This window comes from Octopus bimaculoides, chromosome 6 (genome assembly GCF_046866305.1).
Source record: "Octopus bimaculoides isolate indiv1 chromosome 6, ASM4686630v1, whole genome shotgun sequence".
Lineage (NCBI taxonomy): Eukaryota > Metazoa > Mollusca > Cephalopoda > Octopoda > Octopodidae > Octopus > Octopus bimaculoides.
Window position 1 is genome coordinate 42,563,208 of NC_142933.1, and position 18,941 is coordinate 42,582,148.

An 18,941-nucleotide genomic window follows, 5' to 3' on the forward strand; every position below is an offset into this window, starting at 1 on the left:
CCACCTTTAGTCGAGCAAATCGACCCCAGGACTTATTCTTTGTAAGCCTAGTACTTATTCTATCGGTCTCTTTTGCCGAACTGCTAAGTGATGGGGACATAAACACACCAGCATCGGTCATCAAGCAATGCTAGGGGGACAAACACAGACACACAAACACACACACATATATATATATACATATATATACGACGGGCTTCTTTCAGTTTCCGTCTACCAAATCCACTCACAAGGCTTTGGTCGGCCTGAGGCTATAGTAGAAGACACTTGCCCAAGTGAATTATGAGAAAGAATGACATTAAGCACTTTGTTTTAGTTATCGAAAACAGACGTTAAACGATGATGATGATGATCTCTACAAAATTCATTGCTACAACTCAAGAACTATGTAATGATGAACTGTTACTGCTGCTTCCATTATTTATATCAGCTCTCTCTCTCTCTCTCTCTCTCTCTCCATTTCAGTGAAAAACCCTTGATCTTTTGAGAAGCTCCAGAATTGGTGGGAGGATGGGAGAAAGTTATCTTCAGACAGAAAACCTGTTTGCAACAGCATGAAGTCTGCTAAAGGTACCCATATGGGTTTGATAATATTGTTAAAATATGTGAAAGATAAAATGTATTATCCAGAAAGATGAGGAGTCTCTCCAGTAGACTTTCACATGTTTTCTGTCAAACAAATTTTACTCAAAAAGCTTTGGTCAATCCAAAGATATGATTTCTCAAGCTATCATGCAGTTGAATCAATCTTGAAATCACATAGTTGTAATGCAAACTTATAAAAGACATAGCTCATAATGAACAGTAATGGATACAGAGAGACTGTTTCATAGACATATCCAACCCACGCTGGCATTTCAAAAAACAAACAAATTATTGTTAAAACAGTGGTAGAGGGTTGGTGGGGATGGTGATAGGTGTTGTGGTGGTGGTAGTATTAGTAGTGGTGGTCGTGAATCAAACATCTTGTAGAGTAATTGCAATCGTTGCACTTATTGACCAACAGTATGATTTGCAATATAGAACACAACCTGAGAGTCACAATAGAATGACCGGCTACTACAAACTAGTCTAATACAGATTAATTCCTCTAACGTACCTTTTACAAAACAAGAAAAGTTTAAAGTTGTCATCAGGCTAACCTGGAAATTATTTACAGCCAGCAACATGCCAGATGGCATGGGGCCAATTGGGTTGTCACAAAATTTATGACCAGCAGAGTGCTGTTATAAAACACATACACACATATATAAGTCAGTCAGTGGATTATATGAACAAATATTGACTGTAAAATTTATATTAGTGTCATTCATAGGGTTATTTGTGAATACCTTCCAGGATCCAGCATGCAAATGCCAAACAATGTGAAAAGCTTGATTATATCTAAACAGAAAGAAACCCAAATAATAGATACATAGGTTCATTCATGTCTGTGTGGTTGAGAAGTTTGCTTCCCAACCCTGTAGTCTTGGGTTCAGTCCCACAGCACTGCCCCTTGGGCAAGTGTATTTTACTATAACCCCAGGCTGACCAAAGCCTTGCGAGTGGATTTGGTAGATGGAAATTGAAAGAAGCCCAGAGTGTGTATGCATGTATGTGTGTGTGTGTGTGTGTATATATATATATATATATATATATATATATATATATATATATATATATATATATATCATATCATTTAATGTCCCTTTCCTCCATACTGTCATGGGTTGGACAGTTTGACAGGAAGTAATGAATCAGAAGGCAGCACCAAATTCTAATGCCTGCTTTGGCTTGGTTTCTACAGGTGGATGCCCTTCCTAATGCCAACCACTTTACAGAGTGTACTGGGTGCTTTTTGTGATACCAGCACTGGTGAGGTCACCAAGTACTCAATACAAAACCCCCTGAACTGAGCAGGGTATAGAATGGCAAGATAAGAAACTAAGATAGAGGGGCAGGAGCAGGAGTTTTGCTGAAGAGGTGAATACATGGCTCACCCATCTCAAGAAAGGGATGTTAGGTCAAGGAACAAGGTGAATATGAGACAATAGGATAGAGGAGCAGTAAAGGATGTGTAGGGAAGTACACTGAGAGAGAAAAGTGTGACTGACGATTAGAGATAGGGAATGAGTTGGATGCAGAGGGGAGATTAAGGAGATTTGTTAGCCCTTCATAATAGCTGCACCAGGCTCCAGTCTGATTTGGTATGGTTTTCTACAGCTGGATGCCTTTCCTAACGCCAACCACTCTAAGAATGTAACAGGTGCTTTTATGTGCCACTGGCATGGGTGCCATTTGCATGATACCAGTATCTGCTACAACTGCGATTCTGCTCAGCTTGATGGGTTTTCTTCTCAAGCACAACATAATGCCAAAGGCTTTGAAAGGAACTCAGCCAGTCTCCAGTTAATGTATGGGATGTGGTCAGTTTTGATTACTCCAGGGCTATTGTCTTCTCAACAGAAGTCTGAATAGGACTTTCCAACAGCAACAATCAATATCATACTTGGGGGCAAGTGAGTATACTGAACCTTGACATGAAAACATTTATCTCAAGAAAGATGAAAAGAAAGATATGCAATAGGGTCACTAAAATAGAACAGTGAATAAGAGGTATGAATAGGAAAAAGAGAGAGCCCACCCACCAAGTTATGCAAAAAGAAAGAAGAGTAAAGAAATTAAGGATACCAAAGCGAGAGATCTTCAAATAAATTTGCAACCCCTCAAATACAGTTGCAGACCTCCAAATATTGTTGCATATCTTCAAATACAGATGCATACATACAAATATAGCTACAAAAAAGATTAAGAACACATTTGTCATTCTCTTTTACTCTTGTACTCGTTTCAGTCATTTGACTGCGGCCATGCTAGAGCACCACCTTTAGTCGAGCAAATCGACCCCAGGACTTATTCTTTGTAAGCCTAGTACTTATTCTATCGGTCTCTTTTGCCGAACTGCTAAGTGATGGGGACATAAACACACCAGCATCGGTCATTAAGCAATGCTAGGGGGACAAACACAGACACACAAACACACACACATATATATATATACATATATATACGACGGGCTTCTTTCAGTTTCCGTCTACCAAATCCACTCACAAGGCTTTGGTCGGCCTGAGGCTATAGTAGAAGACACTTGCCCAAGTGAATTATGAGAAAGAATGACATTAAGCACTTTGTTTTAGTTATCGAAAACAGACGTTAAACGATGATGATGATGATCTCTACAAAATTCATTGCTACAACTCAAGAACTATGTAATGATGAACTGTTACTGCTGCTTCCATTATTTATATCAGCTCTCTCTCTCTCTCTCTCTCTCTCTCCATTTCAGTGAAAAACCCTTGATCTTTTGAGAAGCTCCAGAATTGGTGGGAGGATGGGAGAAAGTTATCTTCAGACAGAAAACCTGTTTGCAACAGCATGAAGTCTGCTAAAGGTACCCATATGGGTTTGATAATATTGTTAAAATATGTGAAAGATAAAATGTATTATCCAGAAAGATGAGGAGTCTCTCCAGTAGACTTTCACATGTTTTCTGTCAAACAAATTTTACTCAAAAAGCTTTGGTCAATCCAAAGATATGATTTCTCAAGCTATCATGCAGTTGAATCAATCTTGAAATCACATAGTTGTAATGCAAACTTATAAAAGACATAGCTCATAATGAACAGTAATGGATACAGAGAGACTGTTTCATAGACATATCCAACCCACGCTGGCATTTCAAAAAACAAACAAATTATTGTTAAAACAGTGGTAGAGGGTTGGTGGGGATGGTGATAGGTGTTGTGGTGGTGGTAGTATTAGTAGTGGTGGTCGTGAATCAAACATCTTGTAGAGTAATTGCAATCGTTGCACTTATTGACCAACAGTATGATTTGCAATATAGAACACAACCTGAGAGTCACAATAGAATGACCGGCTACTACAAACTAGTCTAATACAGATTAATTCCTCTAACGTACCTTTTACAAAACAAGAAAAGTTTAAAGTTGTCATCAGGCTAACCTGGAAATTATTTACAGCCAGCAACATGCCAGATGGCATGGGGCCAATTGGGTTGTCACAAAATTTATGACCAGCAGAGTGCTGTTATAAAACACATACACACATATATAAGTCAGTCAGTGGATTATATGAACAAATATTGACTGTAAAATTTATATTAGTGTCATTCATAGGGTTATTTGTGAATACCTTCCAGGATCCAGCATGCAAATGCCAAACAATGTGAAAAGCTTGATTATATCTAAACAGAAAGAAACCCAAATAATAGATACATAGGTTCATTCATGTCTGTGTGGTTGAGAAGTTTGCTTCCCAACCCTGTAGTCTTGGGTTCAGTCCCACAGCACTGCCCCTTGGGCAAGTGTATTTTACTATAACCCCAGGCAGACCAAAGCCTTGCGAGTGGATTTGGTAGATGGAAATTGAAAGAAGCCCAGAGTGTGTATGCATGTATGTGTGTGTGTGTGTGTGTGTATATATATATATATATATATATATATATATATATATATATATATATCATATCATTTAATGTCCCTTTCCTCCATACTGTCATGGGTTGGACAGTTTGACAGGAAGTAATGAATCAGAAGGCAGCACCAAATTCTAATGCCTGCTTTGGCTTGGTTTCTACAGGTGGATGCCCTTCCTAATGCCAACCACTTTACAGAGTGTACTGGGTGCTTTTTGTGATACCAGCACTGGTGAGGTCACCAAGTACTCAATACAAAACCCCCTGAACTGAGCAGGGTATAGAATGGCAAGATAAGAAACTAAGATAGAGGGGCAGGAGCAGGAGTTTTGCTGAAGAGGTGAATACATGGCTCACCCATCTCAAGAAAGGGATGTTAGGTCAAGGAACAAGGTGAATATGAGACAATAGGATAGAGGAGCAGTAAAGGATGTGTAGGGAAGTACACTGAGAGAGAAAAGTGTGACTGACGATTAGAGATAGGGAATGAGTTGGATGCAGAGGGGAGATTAAGGAGATTTGTTAGCCCTTCATAATAGCTGCACCAGGCTCCAGTCTGATTTGGTATGGTTTTCTACAGCTGGATGCCTTTCCTAACGCCAACCACTCTAAGAATGTAACAGGTGCTTTTATGTGCCACTGGCATGGGTGCCATTTGCATGATACCAGTATCTGCTACAACTGCGATTCTGCTCAGCTTGATGGGTTTTCTTCTCAAGCACAACATAATGCCAAAGGCTTTGAAAGGAACTCAGCCAGTCTCCAGTTAATGTATGGGATGTGGTCAGTTTTGATTACTCCAGGGCTATTGTCTTCTCAACAGAAGTCTGAATAGGACTTTCCAACAGCAACAATCAATATCATACTTGGGGGCAAGTGAGTATACTGAACCTTGACATGAAAACATTTATCTCAAGAAAGATGAAAAGAAAGATATGCAATAGGGTCACTAAAATAGAACAGTGAATAAGAGGTATGAATAGGAAAAAGAGAGAGCCCACCCACCAAGTTATGCAAAAAGAAAGAAGAGTAAAGAAATTAAGGATACCAAAGCGAGAGATCTTCAAATAAATTTGCAACCCCTCAAATACAGTTGCAGACCTCCAAATATTGTTGCATATCTTCAAATACAGATGCATACATACAAATATAGCTACAAAAAAGATTAAGAACACATTTGTCATTCTCTTTTACTCTTGTACTCGTTTCAGTCATTTGACTGCGGCCATGCTAGAGCACCACCTTTAGTCGAGCAAATCGACCCCAGGACTTATTCTTTGTAAGCCTAGTACTTATTCTATCGGTCTCTTTTGCCGAACTGCTAAGTGATGGGGACATAAACACACCAGCATCGGTCATCAAGCAATGCTAGGGGGACAAACACAGACACACAAACACACACACATATATATATATACATATATATACGACGGGCTTCTTTCAGTTTCCGTCTACCAAATCCACTCACAAGGCTTTGGTCGGCCTGAGGCTATAGTAGAAGACACTTGCCCAAGTGAATTATGAGAAAGAATGACATTAAGCACTTTGTTTTAGTTATCGAAAACAGACGTTAAACGATGATGATGATGATCTCTACAAAATTCATTGCTACAACTCAAGAACTATGTAATGATGAACTGTTACTGCTGCTTCCATTATTTATATCAGCTCTCTCTCTCTCTCTCTCTCTCTCTCTCTCTCTCCATTTCAGTGAAAAACCCTTGATCTTTTGAGAAGCTCCAGAATTGGTGGGAGGATGGGAGAAAGTTATCTTCAGACAGAAAACCTGTTTGCAACAGCATGAAGTCTGCTAAAGGTACCCATATGGGTTTGATAATATTGTTAAAATATGTGAAAGATAAAATGTATTATCCAGAAAGATGAGGAGTCTCTCCAGTAGACTTTCACATGTTTTCTGTCAAACAAATTTTACTCAAAAAGCTTTGGTCAATCCAAAGATATGATTTCTCAAGCTATCATGCAGTTGAATCAATCTTGAAATCACATAGTTGTAATGCAAACTTATAAAAGACATAGCTCATAATGAACAGTAATGGATACAGAGAGACTGTTTCATAGACATATCCAACCCACGCTGGCATTTCAAAAAACAAACAAATTATTGTTAAAACAGTGGTAGAGGGTTGGTGGGGATGGTGATAGGTGTTGTGGTGGTGGTAGTATTAGTAGTGGTGGTCGTGAATCAAACATCTTGTAGAGTAATTGCAATCGTTGCACTTATTGACCAACAGTATGATTTGCAATATAGAACACAACCTGAGAGTCACAATAGAATGACCGGCTACTACAAACTAGTCTAATACAGATTAATTCCTCTAACGTACCTTTTACAAAACAAGAAAAGTTTAAAGTTGTCATCAGGCTAACCTGGAAATTATTTACAGCCAGCAACATGCCAGATGGCATGGGGCCAATTGGGTTGTCACAAAATTTATGACCAGCAGAGTGCTGTTATAAAACACATACACACATATATAAGTCAGTCAGTGGATTATATGAACAAATATTGACTGTAAAATTTATATTAGTGTCATTCATAGGGTTATTTGTGAATACCTTCCAGGATCCAGCATGCAAATGCCAAACAATGTGAAAAGCTTGATTATATCTAAACAGAAAGAAACCCAAATAATAGATACATAGGTTCATTCATGTCTGTGTGGTTGAGAAGTTTGCTTCCCAACCCTGTAGTCTTGGGTTCAGTCCCACAGCACTGCCCCTTGGGCAAGTGTATTTTACTATAACCCCAGGCTGACCAAAGCCTTGCGAGTGGATTTGGTAGATGGAAATTGAAAGAAGCCCAGAGTGTGTATGCATGTATGTGTGTGTGTGTGTGTGTATATATATATATATATATATATATATATATATATATATATATATCATATCATTTAATGTCCCTTTCCTCCATACTGTCATGGGTTGGACAGTTTGACAGGAAGTAATGAATCAGAAGGCAGCACCAAATTCTAATGCCTGCTTTGGCTTGGTTTCTACAGGTGGATGCCCTTCCTAATGCCAACCACTTTACAGAGTGTACTGGGTGCTTTTTGTGATACCAGCACTGGTGAGGTCACCAAGTACTCAATACAAAACCCCCTGAACTGAGCAGGGTATAGAATGGCAAGATAAGAAACTAAGATAGAGGGGCAGGAGCAGGAGTTTTGCTGAAGAGGTGAATACATGGCTCACCCATCTCAAGAAAGGGATGTTAGGTCAAGGAACAAGGTGAATATGAGACAATAGGATAGAGGAGCAGTAAAGGATGTGTAGGGAAGTACACTGAGAGAGAAAAGTGTGACTGACGATTAGAGATAGGGAATGAGTTGGATGCAGAGGGGAGATTAAGGAGATTTGTTAGCCCTTCATAATAGCGCTCTCATACCTCTTTCTTTTTAAAATCACTAGGTGCAAGCATGGCATTACCTTCCACACATACACACTTCTCTCCTCCAACATCTCAATTTTCTCTAATAGACTGCCTTTGCAATGTGGAACACCTAATGCCATTGGTCCTCACACTGTAGAACATTGGCAAACCTCTTCTTTTCTGCTTCTCTCATTGTTAAATGGACTTGACTCTTAATTTCTCTTTTAGCTACCTGGTAAAGTTCTCTGCTACCCTCATTCTTCCAAACCTGCCTCTTTGCTTTTATCTCTCTCACAGCACCCACTACACTCATGGAGTGGTTGGTGTTAGGAAGGGCATCCAGCTGTAGAAACTTTGCCAGATCAGATTGGAGCCTGGTGTAGCCATCTGGTTCACCAGTCCTCAGTCAAATCGTCCAACCCATGCTAGCATGGAAAGCGGACGTTAAACGATGACGATGATGATGATATATATACATATGAGAGAGAGACAGGGAGAGATAGATATAGATATGTATATTTGAATAATGAGAGAGATGGAAGATACGAGAATATTTATTAATCACTACAGTTGTTTCGATCCATCTAGCATCAATTAAAATAACAACTGATCCGCAAAATATCATCTCAGTTTGTGTATATATAAACACACACATAATCTTACATATGTATTTATACATGGATGTGTCTTTGTGTCTGTCTCCCACAACCACTTGACAACCAGTGTCAGTTTGTTAACACCCCTGTAACTTAGCAGATCAGCAACAATTTCATCTTTGGATCTAACAACAATTTCATCTTTGGTGTCCATTTTCTGACAAAGACTACCACTATACATTAGCACATATTAGCTACTAGAACAAAATGGCAGATTCAGACAGCGGACCAGACACAGAAACAGTAGTCAGCAGACAGTAAAAAAATCAGCAGCAGACCAGAGCACTGTGACAGCAATGAAACAAAAAAATGGCTGACAGTAAGAGCAACACACAATGATGATCTAACATCAAGAAACTCACAGTGATTACTATGATACCTAGTTCAAAAACAATAAACTTTTAACTATCTCAGTGTTTCTCATTCATAGTAATGACAACACTTTTTTTTTTTTGAACTAAGAAAGGCTATACAATCCCTCAAAAATGGGAAAGCGGGAGGTGTAGACAATATTCCAGCTGAAGCAATGAAATCAGCTATAGAAATAGCGGTAGAAATGTTTCATCCATTATTTTCTAAGATATGGCAGGAAGAAAATGTGCCTAATGATTGGAAAGAGGGATTCATCATAAAATTGCCAAAAAAAAGGTGATTTAAGCGTTTGCGGAAATTATAGAAGGATTATGTTATTATTGACTCCCGGAAAAGTTTTTAACAGGATATTTTTGGAGTGGATGAGGACAGCAGTTGACAAATTGTTGTGTAAAGAACAAGCCAGATTTAGGAAGAACCATTCATGTGTTATATATTTTTTTTTTTTACAATAAAAAATTTTTTTTTCATCAAAAATCTCAAACAGATTTCAGCATTCTTTATTATAATAGCCTGGGTGTCCCAAGAGGATTAAAGACCAAGGACACACATACACAGACACGACAGGCTTCCACACAGTTTTCGTCTGTCAAATTCACTCACAAGTTATAGGTCAGAAGACACTTGCCCAAGATACTATACAGTGAGATTGAACCCCAAACCCCTTTGGTTGCAAAACAAGCTTCTTAACCACTCAGTCTTCATGATGTACAGTCTTAATTTTTACCCTTCATTGGGAGATCCCTTCAGAAATATCTACACGACTTCACTTTGTTTCTTCTGTTATTTTAGAAGTTTCTCATGTGCATAATTGTTTATAACTTCTTTAATAAATAGTATTTAAAAAAAAGTTACAACTGCAGAATTATAATGCTTAAACCTAAACTTTTACATGTTAGATTACTGAACTGTAGCCTGATGATTCACACTGCCCATGAATGTTGCATAATTTTAGTCAACATGAGAAATATACAATTAGTCTAATTACAGATAAAGATGTTGGGCCTCACGGAAGAGATGACAAAGGACTGAGACTCCTGGTAGGTTGCTCTGCTTGAGAAGATGTCAAGCTAAGTAAAATCATGGTTGTCCTTGCATTCAGGCATATCTCCTGAATCCCTCTTCAGCTGAGCAATCCTAATCTTGTGGGCACGTGGGCACTGGGACCATGTAAAAAGCACCTGTGCCCGTGTCATGTAAAAAGCACCCATCCTGGTGCAGCATAAAAGCACCCAGTACACTTTTTAAAGTGGTTGGCATTAGGAAAGCCATCCAGCTGTAGAAACCATGCCAAAACACATGGAGCCTGGGCAGCTCTTTGATTGGCCAACTGTCAAACCATCTAACCCATGCCAACATGGAAAACAGATGTTAAATAATGATGATGATGATGATGATGATGATGATGATGATGATGGGCAGAAAATACTATAAATTGAGGAGATGGCGTGCAAATCAGAGATTTTGTGAACCAATTCTACAGCTCTAGTTTAAAAACCACCTTTTGGTTTTCTCAGCAATATGTACATCCTTTGTCAATTATACACCGATGAAAGATATACAAGTACATATAGAAAAGGGAAGGCATGTGGCTTAATGGTTATGGTATTCAGCTCATGATCATAAGTTCGATTCCCAGTGGTGCATTGTGTCCTTGAGCAAAACACTTTTTTCATGTTACTTCAATCCACTCAACTGGCAAAAATGAGTTCCATCTGTAATTCAAAAGGGCCAACTTTGTCACATTCTGTGTCATGCTGAATCTCCCAGGAAACTATGTTAAGTGTATATGTTTCTGTGGAGTGCTCAGCCACTTGCACGTTAATTTCACGAATAGGTTGTTCCCTTAATCAGATCAACTAGGACACTCATGACCGACAGAGTACCAGGCCACATATATACATATACACACACATTATATATACCCCAACACATCATCATCATCATCTCTATTATCTCTTTTCAGTTGGGATACCCATATACCTCCTCTATAGCAAGATATCTATTCCTGTCCCTCTATCATATCTAGCCCCTCAACCTGAAATAAAGCCACCTCTATCAATGCGACATCCCAATCCCAATTCAGTTGGGAGGTCTTGTCTTTCAAATTATTTGGTGACCTCACTAGTGTCAGTGAGCTAACTCTATAAAGTGGATGGTGTTAAGGACATCCAGCTGCACAAACAATGCACAAACAAAGCAGACATTGGAAGTTGGCGCAGTCCTCAGCAGTGGTGGTGGTAGCAGCAGCAGAATGATAGAAATGGCTGAGTTTCATCCTTCTATATTCTAGTAGTGGTGGTGGCAGTGGTGAAGATGATGAAGCAGTGTTTAAATCTTAATAAGGACCTTTTCTGTTTGGCTGCGCTTTTTGAAATTTTAGAACTAAGAGAAAATTTTCGAATTTAGTGTATTGATGTAATTTTTCATGCTGAATCTTAGGGCCTAATTCACTTGTTCCAGAAATTTCTTTTTTGTTTTTTTTTTCAAAGTTACAGAGGTTTAAAGTTTGATAATTTTTACCCAGTCAGAAAACAGGATTTGGAAGCAGTCATTTTGTGTATGTTACTGCAATTGTCAGACGACAAAACAATAACGTAAACATTGCAATGATAGCATGCATTCTAAGCATTTAATAAGCAAGAAATAACCAAAAAAAGGAGTAAACAACTCATATTTTGTAGTTTTAAGCATTCAATATGCATTTAATGTGAAAAAAAGAGTAAACAACACATTTTATAGTTTTAAGACCCCCAAAACTTAACTGTAAACAAATGAAATATCTTTTTGTAAACACACAAGGTTTTACAGGAGAGTTGCTAATGCTTGGCTTGTTATTATGTTTGTGGCTTTCGAGTGGCTAAAATTACCTAAAATTTGCAAACTTTGAAAGTTATTAACTATTTTTTATTGATTGATGGCAAAAATGAATTTCGTGATAATAATGAGCATACAAAACTACATCAATACACAAAATTTGAAATCAATTGGAACAAAATTTAAGAAATTGAAAAGAGACAGCCAAACAGAAAAGATCCCTTAAAACCACTAACCTTCACTTGCAACAATTACCATGTAAATTTCATAAATTTCAACTTGTTCTTTAGCATCTGGTCAACTGTCATGCAGCAGCCCTTTGATCTACTTCATGTCCCAGCCATAACCATCCTTTTTTTTTTTAATGGAAATGTGTCCTTAAAACATTATCTCATTTGTGTTTTCTTCATTTAAGACAGTTGGATGCAATTTCATAGAGAGTTGCCAGTACCGCCTGACTGGCATTCGTGCCAGTGGCACGTAAAAGCACCCACTACACTCTCTGAGTGGTTGGCGTTAGGAAGGGCATCCAGCTGTAGAAACTCTGCCAAATCAGATTGGAGCCTGGTGTAGCCATCTGGTTTCACCAGTCCTCAGTCAAATTGTCCAACCCATGCTAGCATGGAAAGCGGACGTTTAATGATGATAATGATGATTTGGCTACTGTATCTTGCAGATCTAAACAATATGCTTAGATGGCCCCTTTTAGGCCATCCACGTTGTGTTGTTTTCACTCAGTAGAACACACTACTGAGTGACAATACAATTAATGTGACATTTATCAGTGGAATTAGACAGTTTTGGCTGACATATGTTGGTACACACTTGTCAAATGTCAGCTTCTTAATTCAAGTGCTACTGTTATCTCAAGAACAGACATCCTATTGACTTCCTCCTCTTCCTTCTCCTCCTCACCTTTGACCTTCACTACTCTCAGTTTACTAAATTATCATTCATTCATGACAGTGACATAGTTGACAGTGACATAGTTCTTCTACTACTACCAACACCACTCTTAAGGGGGAGGGATTCAGTCAGTATATGGCCATTCCCCACGCCCATGATCCAAGGAGCCTCCCCACCAGATCCAACTAGCATGGGAGTGGGCTTTATGAATTTCTGCTGATGGGGAGAGTAGGCCTCCATTAATGAAGTGAATGATCGATAACATTATCATCATCTCTATCACCACCACCACTATTATAATCATTATCATCGTTGCCACCACCATCATTATCATCACTATCACCACCACTATCACCCTCATCATCACTATCACCATCATTATATCCACCACCACCACCACCACCATCATCATCATCATCAACATCGTTGTCATCACCAATACTAACATTGTTATCACCACCAGTTGAGAGCTGGATAACCAGGAAACACAACATTAATGAACTTGTCAGGGAGCTTAAATGTTGCTCTACAGCTTTCAATATTATTTCAAGATCCTTGTGTATAGTTAGAGCATAACACAATGTGAATGAAAGAACAAGATTAAGATACCTTCATTCCTCTCAAGAAATCATTAGCAATACTGATGAGTCAAACAGCACTAATTAGTAAACGAACCTGTTTATAACCATTAACTTATCAGATATATTTAGCTCTGGCTCAGGTAATTGCTACAGAAGTAATTAGTAATGGTTTAGTAATATAGGCGTGGCATGGCTGTGGTAAGAAGCTTGCTTCCCATCCACATAGTTCCAGGTTCAGTCCCACTATGTAGCACCTTGGGCTGACCAAAGCCTTGTGAGTGAATTTGATAGATGGTAATTGAAAGAAGCCCATCATATATATCATCATCATCATCATCGTTTAACGTCCGCTTTCCATGCTAGCATGGGTTGGATGATTTGACTGAGGACTGGTGAACCAGATGGCTACACCAGGCTCCAATCTGATTTGGCAGAGTTTCTACAGCTGGATGCCCTTCCTAACGCCAACCACTCCGAGAGTGTAGTGGGTGCTTATATATATATATATATATATGTAATGCACTGTTTCCATGATGGTAAGATCAGCAAAAAAATAGTACTTCCTCTTGTGAGAGATAAATATTATTTAGTGGACAAAATATATGTTTTTAGGTGCTACTATTAGTTTCATGTGCTGTGAATACGCCAAACATTGTTTGATAATATGTCTAGTGTCCCAGCACAATCATCAGATACTACCTTCATGGCAGTGTGTGTCTTTGTATCTGTGTTTGTCTCCCAACAACACTTGACAACTGGTGCTGATGTGTTTACATCCCCATGACTTAGCAGTTCAGCAAAAGCAACCCAACAGAATAAGTACCAAGCTTAAAAAAAAAATAAATACTGGTGTTGATTCATGCAACTAAAAAGTTCTCCAAGGTGGTGCCCCAACATGGCCACAGTCTATTGACTGAAACAAATAAAAGATAAAAGATAATATAGATATAAGCTAATCAACGCTGAAGTAATTAATAAAGAGGCAAACCCTTTCATATTATTGACAGCTTCTTCCATACATAGCAAAAATATAAGTTTGTATCAGTAATGAAACATTACTTGTTCCTTTTTTCCACTTTCAGTACCTTAGCATTTAGCAGAACTCACCCATCATGTTGGTAGCCTTTCATACAAAACATTCATAACATTGATGGTTGAGATATCTCAAATAGTTCCATATTGACTGGAAAAATGCAGGGAGCCTTTTCTACTGATGTTAGACTAAATGTTGCATGCTTGTTCCCCCATAATTGAAGTTGGATTTTTTGAATTTTTACATGAGCTTTTTTAGAGTGGAAGGGTAGCATCCATGAGATCCTTTCAGAGCCCATGTGACTGGTGGAATGGTGGAAGGAAAGGAAAAAAATTTTCTTCAGACCAGAGATGATATTTGAATGTTTGCAATAAAGAGTAACCTAGAACAAGCATCTAATGGTATGGTGGTGGCGTTAAACTGGGCACTAGAATAGGTCTGATATCCAAAAACAAGAACAATCCATCTGATAGGTTTCTACAGTTTCCATCTACTGAATTACACTGACTAGAATTCCGTCAATCCCAAACTATAGTGGGGAAACACTTGCCCAAGGTACTATGCAGTGAGATAATAACTTCAAATTAATTACATAGTTGCAAAGTGAAATTCTTAACCATACAGGTGTGTTTGCACCAACAGAGATGAATGTTTGATACCTTAGAGAATTTCAGGACAACTGTTGCTAATGATATGTAATGAGTACTCTACAGTAGTCAATTCAAAGAACAAAATCAGAAACCATTTAAATGTACATGTACAAAAAAAAATTATAAGGCCACCAGCTGGAAACCATTTTAAGTATACATGTATAGCATACACCATAACACCTCCAGCTGAAGGTCATTTAAATACAGATGTACAACATATATTGTATGGTCCCAACTGGAGGCCATTTAAATAAACAAGTACTACATACAATATAACAGCTCCAACTACAAAGACAACCAACAAACTGTATTTAAAAACCAGATGACTCATTGATAGAAAGCAGGCATAGCTGTGTTGGTAAGAAGCTAGCTTCCCAACCAAATGACCTTGGGTTCAGTCTCACAGCTAAGCACTTTCAACAAATATCTTCAAAAAAGACTCGTCAAGCCAAGTGAAACCTGGTTGAGAAGACCTGTCAAGTGAAAGCGTAGTCATAGCCAATGCTGGTGTCATGTAACAGGTACCTGTGTCAGTGGCACATAAAAATAACCCTTTGAATGTTGAGCCTCATGGTAGTGATAAGTGACTGAGATCTTCAGTGATACGCTGTGCATGAGAAGACTCATCAAGCCAAGTGAAATCAGTCATGGCTGATGCCAATGTCACGTAACTGGCACTAGTGCCAGTGGCACATAATAAGCACCCATGACATTCTTGGAGTGGTTGGCATTAGGAAGGGCAACCAGCCATTGAAACCATACCAGACCAGATTGGAACCTGGTGCAGCTCTCCAGCTTAGCAGTTTCAGTCAAATTGTCTAACCCATTTAGCAGGCACTAAATGACGATAACTGTGGGCCAGTCAAAGCCTTGTGAATGGATCTGGTAGATGGAAAGTAAAAGGAGTTCATTGTATATATACATACATACATACATACATACATACATACATATATATATATATATATATATATATATATATATATATATATATATATATATATCACCATGATAGATCGCTGACCACGACATTTAATTTTTTTTCTCCTTATTTCTTTCTGTTGAAGAGCGTAGCTCGAAACGTTAAAGATTTTCTCTGTTCCCAAGCGTTAAACTAATACATCCTTTTGTTGTTTACACCACCTGTCCTCGTTTGTTGTTGTTTTTTCGTAAATTCTCCCATATATATATATATACATATATGGGTAGTATCCCCCACCCACTGTTTAACAACTAGTGTTTGTTTAAGTAGTACCCATGAGTAAACTTTTCAAGGTGGTGCCCCAGCATGGCCGCAATCCAATAACTGAAACAAGTAAAAGATAGATACATACATACAATAAATAATTCGTGAGCTTTACAGATACTTACAATTCCAAGTGTAACTCCTGCAGTTCTGAGTGTAAGTCCTACAATTCTGTGTGTAAATTTCAACTATCTAGACCTGTAGAATTGAGAAAAGTAAATATGTATGACGTAAGAGGAATAAGAAGTCACAACTTCAGTATATTTTATGCCAAATTTACTGATATTTGTGGGCCACCCTCTATGTGTTTGACTGAAACTTCAATCAAATGTCTATCTAACAACAATGAAAACAACTTTCTGACCTTTAAACTTTTTTCCTGCTTTTGAAATTTGAGAATGGCATGTGTATGTAAATATACATAAATATATATATATATATATATATATATATATATATCTTCTTTTCAAGTGAAATTCTTCACTGATATCGAAAAGGTGAAAACAAGCAATGTTAATTCTCTAAATGAAGTATTAACAGTAACTGCACGATAAAGTGTAGTATATTGCCACTTAAATATATATATATATATATATATATATATATATATATATATATATATATATATATATATAAAGAGAGATAGAGACATTACAGATATAATATAATCTTGGCTATCACCTCAGAGTTGTTGGTTGCAGGTTTCTAACCAATCAATCACTAATTCACTGCCTTTCTGTCACTCCTGTCAACAAACTGCTTAGTAGCTCTGTATTTTTCACAGATTAACTGAATAAAATGTCTTTTCTACTCTAGGCGCAAAGCCCGAAATTTTTGGAGATGAGACCAGTTGATTGAATTAACTCCAGTATGTAACTGGTATTTGATTTATCAACCCCGAAAGGATGAAAGGCAAAGTCAACCTCGGCAGAATTTGAACTCAGAACATAAGGACAGACGAAATACCGCTAAGCATTTTGCCCAGTGTGCTAACATTTCTGCCAGCTCACCGCCTTGAACTGTATAAAATGTCTATTATACCAATTGATAAGGTATCCAGCTGTAAAATAATATTCTAACAATATGTATTCATCTAACCCAGGGTAGCATAGAAAAAGATGTAAAACAAATAAATGAATAAATATGAATGTATGTAGGCGCAGGAGTGGCTGTGTGGTAAGTAGCTTGCTTACCAACCACATGGTTCCGGGTTCATTCCCACTGCATAGCACCTTGGGCAAGTGTCTTCTACTATAGCCTCGGGCCGACCAAAGCCTTGTGAGTGGATTTGGTAGACGGAAACTGAAAGAAGCCCGTCGTATATATATATATATATATATATATATATATATATATATATGTGTGTGTTTGTGTTTGTCCCCTCACCATCGCTTGACATCTGATGGTGGTGTGTTTACGTCCCCGTAACTTAGTGGTTCAGCAAAAGAGACCGATAGAATAAGTACTAGGCTTCCAAAGAATAAGTCCTAGGGTCGATTTGCTCAACTAAAGGCAGTGCTCCAGCATGGCCGCAGTCAAATGACTGAAACAAGTAAAAGAGTAAAAGAGTATGTGTGTATAATAAATAGCAAAATAAAAATACTGGTTTCTAAAGTCTAATTTTTTTTTTTCATTGCTTTATCAGAGAAGGGTCCAGCACATGACCCTTTATAGGATCTCCACAAATGGTGGGAAGAAGGGAGAAAGTTCTTGTTAGCTTCAGACTAGAAATTAGGTCAAAATGAACTCTGTTGAAACCATCAAAGGGCTAAGTGGGTTAAATCAGGCAACTGATTAATTCTATACAGCCAAAGATCAAGAGAATGAGCTCTACTAAAGATAAATCTGAAGATCAAATGTCTATGTTAAACTGGGTGTCAGATTAATTCTATTCCACTCAACACCACTTGAAGCATATTTACAAACCCACATCATCATCATCATCATAGTTTTTTAATGTGCACTTTTCTAAGCTTGCATGGGTTGGACAGAATTTTGCTGAGGCTGATTTTCTGCAGTCAGATGCCCTTCCTGTCACCAACTCTCACTTGTTTCCAAGTAAGATATTTCCCCTTCACCAAAATATCACAGAATATTGAAAATGAAGGACACCACTTGCATTCAGTGACACTTGTTTACAACTATCACACAATGTCAAGTCAAAGAGACAGTAACGAACACACGGTGCTCCAGCATGGCCACTGTCAAATGACTGAAACAAGTAAAAGAATATATATACATATATACATGGCAGGCTTCTTTCAGTTTCTTATTTCTTTATTACCCACAAAGGGCTAAGGGACAAACAAGGACAGACAAAGGGATTAAGTCGATCATATCGACCCCAGTGCGTAACTGGTACTTAATTTATCGACCCTGAAAGGATGAAAGGCAAAGTCGACCTTGACGGAATTTGAACTCAGAATGTAGCGGCAGACGAAATACCGCTAAGCATTTCGCCCGGTGTGCTAATGCTTCTGTCAGCTCGCCGGCTTCTTTCAATTTCTATCTACCAAATCCACTCACAAGGTTTTGGTCAGCCCTGAGCTTGAGTAGAAAACATTTTACTCAAGGTACCACACAGTGGGACTGAACCCAGAACCATGTGGTTGGGAAGTAAATTTCCTAACCACACAACCACACCTAAACATATTTACAAACCTACACATACACATTTACAAAAACATCAACATATATTTACAAAAACACAGGCATAGACATATCGATAAACATCTGTACCAGTAGATCACTAAGAGCACTGTCCGAGCGTGATCGTTGCCAGAGCACCAGCTGTCTGGCTTCCGTGCTGGGGGAA

General features: G+C 38.2%; 1 long non-coding RNA gene across 2 annotated transcripts in view; it reads right to left on the minus strand.

The window, feature by feature from the left end:
* LOC149135039 (uncharacterized) overlaps positions 1–18,941 on the minus strand; it is a 65,317-nt gene that overhangs the window by 30,690 nt on the left and 15,686 nt on the right. The window contains exons 2-3 of one of the 2 annotated variants that reach the window (XR_016242244.1): positions 16,252–16,324; positions 11,667–14,110 (exon numbers count right to left, since the gene is read on the minus strand). This is a non-coding gene — a long non-coding RNA (uncharacterized LOC149135039). Of the gene's footprint in view, positions 1–11,666; positions 14,111–16,251; positions 16,325–18,941 lie in introns of those variants that run through there. The other variant, XR_016242243.1, reaches the window with a different exon arrangement.